The following is a 4218-nucleotide window of genomic DNA, read 5'->3' as shown; positions in this document are numbered from 1 at the left end:
CAGTGATCCCCCAGAGACCCAGGCAATCCCGATGGGGGGCTGGAGGGAGCACGGTAAGTCAACCACAGCCCTCTGGTTCTCTGGATGCACAGACACAAACTCCCACACTTTCACAGAGCGGGGAGGTCACCGGGCGCAGGTCCAGGCTCCTCTGGAGCCCGGCCCCCAGCACTGTCCTGCAGCCGCCATGCTCCACCTTGTGGCCAGACCTGGAAGTGTCTTGCGAGGTCTGGAGGGTATGGAGCGGGGCTCCCCCGACAGCACCGGGTACAGGAGTCCCACGTGACGGGGAGGAAGCCAGGGAGTCGCTGGACAGCAGGCAGGACGGAAGTCAGACAAGGGCACACCATCTTGACTGCTTCCTGGTCCAGATCTGGAGAAGGCAGTAAGAGTGGGCCAACTCCTCTGAGACGGTCCCCCAGGTGCATCCGCTTCCCCCGTCCTCCCCACCTGGGAAGGGAATCAACATAACCTCAGTTTACCGCCCCCCCCCCACCAGCAGCACCGCAAAGTCAGCATTGGCCCCATTCTATGGATGAGGAAACCGAGGCACGGAGAGGTGAGCGGCCCAGCACCAGTGCCTGGCAGGATTCGAGCTGGCTCTGCCGGACTCCAGCCTTTCCACTGGTGAACCTCCGACTGCAGGTTACTAACTGCCCCTCCACTAGCCTGAGTATGACTTGCTGCTGCCTCCCTGGCTGAGGGGACACTGTCCTGGGCCGGGATACCCGCCAGCTCTCAAGCGGATGGGCAGATGCAACAGCAAAGCTCAGTGGTTGGGAGTCCCAGCTTTGGCATCAGGCAGACCTGGGTTTGAATCCGGTTCCTGCTCTCTGCCCTTAGGTGAGCTTTTGTCGGTCTGTTCCTTTTCTGCGTCTTAGTTCTCGCATCTGTAAGTGGGATCATCACAGCATCTGCCTGAGAACGTTGCAAGGACTGGGTGGCTGCTGCTAGGACCTCTTCATGGGAGGATAGTGCCCCTCCAGAAGGGACCCCTCCAGACCCTTCCAGGTGACTCCTGCTCTGGATCATCCCCCAGGGTCCCGCATCTCCCTTCTCAGGGTCTCACTAGTTGTTCTGTTTGTCGCTACTCTCCACCCAGAGCCACCCTTGCCCTGCTGGCACCTGTGGGCTGTGTCAAGCTGGCTCCCTTCCATCTGCTTCCTGGAAAGGTGGGCCAGCGGGAGGCACAGGCCGGAGATGCCAGGGAGAGAGGAGACGGAGGTTGGGGCGTTTCTTCCCCTCCTTCTCCCTGCATTGGGTATTGGGGTAAGAGTGACTGCAGCTCCAGCGGAGGCCCCTTCAGCTCTCATGGCCCAGGTCCCCCTGCTCCCTCTGTGGCTGAGTCTGGGGCCACCATCAGCCCTGACCTCACTGGGTCTCTCTAAGGCCTTCTCCATTGTCACCCATGCCCTCCTTCTTGGAACTCTGTCCCTGTGGCCTCTCCAACCCCCGCTACCCTGGTCTCTCTACCTTGTTAACTGTTCCTCCCTCCTCCTCCCAGAATGTTGGGACCCGTCCGGGTCTGTACCCAGCCTCCTGCCCTCCTCACTCCACATTCCTCCCTGGGCAAGCGTGTCCATGCCCAGCTTCAGTGACTAGACCTCTGCTCCCTCCCAGCCCAGCTCTCACGGGCTCTCCACCAGTGGCGCTTAACCTCGTCTCAACATATGTATGCTTGTAACTTCCAAAAGAAAACCAACCCAATGCCCTAACTGAAACATCAGAGGCAGGCACTATAGGCCAGCGGTGAGGTGCACAGATGCTGATTCAACTCCCGGCGTCTCCACTTCCCAGCAGCACTGCGAGGTCAGCATTGGCCCCATTCTATGGAGGAGGAAACCAAGGCACAGAGAGGTGAGGTTGGCCCAGTACCAGTGCCTGGCAGGATTCGAGTTGGGTCTGTCCAACTCCAGCCTTGGGTAAGTCACCTCTCTGTGCCTCAGTTAGCTCCCTGGTAAAAAAAGAGATAGCAACTGCACCTTACTGCATAGACCCATCTTGAGGATTAAATAATTACTCATCAAGCATTTAGAAAAGTGTCTGGCAATATCAAGAGTTAAATGAGTGTTGGTTAAATTAATACATAAAGGGCCGGGCGCTGTGTCTCATGCCTGTAATCCCAGCACTTTGGGAGCCAAGGTGGGCAGAACACCTGAGGTCAGGAGTTCGAGACCAGCCTGGCCAACATGGCAAAACCCCATCTCTACTAAAACTACAAAAGCTATCCAGGCATGGTGGTGGGCACCTGTAATCCTGGCTACTCAGGAGCCTGAGGCAGGAGAATCGCTTGAACCCGGGAGGCAGATGTTGCAGTGAGCTGAGATCACGCCACTGCACTCCAGCCTGGGAGACAGAGGGAGACTCCATCTCAAAAAAAAAAAAAAAAAAAAAAAAAAAAAAAAAAAAAAAAAATACATAACACCTTAAATTACCTTCGTTAATTTAAGATGATTCATTATTTCAAATTGTAAATACTCCTGTTGAATACACTATGCTAGCAGACACAATAAAACAATGAGAAGTGTGCGCCTACACAGAACTCCACCGAATGTGACAGCCACAGATGCAGACCAATGTGGGGAAGGTCCTGTTGGCCGCTCAAATCCCATGAGAAGATCTGCCACGAAGTATGTAGTTTTTCAAAATGGTGGCAAATCTGGGTAAGGCTCCAAACAAGCTAAGGCGCAATCTTCCTACAATGTGCACGAAAGGTGTGGTCCTAGCAAATCCAGTGTTTGCTGAAAACCGCACAAAGATGCTCTCCATTTCTATGCAAGCCAGACATGTGCTGTAATCTTGGACAATTAGAGACAGATGTTTTCCCTCTGCACACGTGCCTGGCGGGAAATGCAAAAGTCAAATGGCACATGGGCCAACCCTTCATGATGTGGACTGTTCTCAACATCACAGGGCGTTTGGCATCCCAGGCCCCATCCACTAACTCACAGTAGTGCCCCCCAGTCATCGTGATAACTGAAAGCACCCCCACAAATGCCCAAAACAATGCCCAGGAGGCCCCTGGGTTCTACACCAATTGCCAGAGGGATTTTTTTCAAACCTCAAATGGTGTCTCTTGCCTGATGACCCCCAGTTGCACGAAGGCCAAGTCTAAATTCCTGAGGCTCATGCCCAGAGCCCTTCATAACTCAGTCCCTGGCACGAACACAGATCAATATCCTCAGCCCCCAGCTCCTCTGCCCACCTCTCTACCGTTCAGCGTCTCTCCCTCTGCCCCTACTAAAATCTCACACACACACACACACACACACACACACACACACGAACACACACCCCTGGGCCAGTGGCCAGGTTTTGCCGACAAGTCTTTGATGCCAGGGTCTGCCCCCTGGAATGCCCGCCCTGCCCCCACCTGACTGAGTGCCTCTTGACACCACACTGATCCTTTAAGACTCCAGCTCTGGCACCATCTCCTTAGAGACTTCTCTGCTCCTCACCCCACCCCCAGGCTTGGTCAGGGCCTCTTCTAGGCTCCCACAGACCCCTGGGCTTCCCTTAAGGCCCCCAGCACTGATCCTGCCCTGTTCTAGTCAGCAGTGTAGACATCTGTACCCATCCTAAGGCAGGCATGTGGTAGGTGATGAATACACAGATGAGAATCACTCAGCCCTCACCACTGGGGAGCTCATGTCGAGAGCAACAGACTCAAGGACAAGGCAGAGAGGGGCTGGCTCAGAGCCCAGTGGGACGCCCCAGAGAAGGCCAGCTGCAAAAGGGCAATTCCCCAGGGGAGGTACCACCATGGAGTAAGAATAGGGGTTTCCAAGTGGAGAAGAGGCAGAAGGCATACCTGGCTGAAAACCAAGGACGGTCCAAGGTCAGGTGTGAGAGAGAGCATTGTACCTTCAGGAACTGCAGACAGGTCATTATTACCCGGGGTCAGGATGCAAAATGGCAATGATTAGAAGTGAGGCTGGTGGGTCGGCAGAGGACAGATGGCACAGTCCTTGTAAGGTGCTAAGGATTTGGACTGTGCCCTGGGGGCACTGGGAAACCACAGAAGAGGTGAAAGAAGGGGAATGACGTGGCCAGGTCTGCATGTGGCAGAGTTCCCTCTGGGAAGGGTGTGAAAGCTGCACTAAAGGAGTGCATGCATTGAAATCACCCGGGGAAAGGCCACAAAGCCTGAATCAGGACGGGGTTGGGTGGAGTGGCAGAGAGCAGTAGTGGGCATTTGGGCATCAGGAATAGAATTTG

This window comes from Nomascus leucogenys, chromosome 8 (genome assembly GCF_006542625.1).
Source record: "Nomascus leucogenys isolate Asia chromosome 8, Asia_NLE_v1, whole genome shotgun sequence".
NCBI lineage: Eukaryota > Metazoa > Chordata > Mammalia > Primates > Hylobatidae > Nomascus > Nomascus leucogenys.
This window is presented reverse-complemented; position numbering follows the sequence as displayed.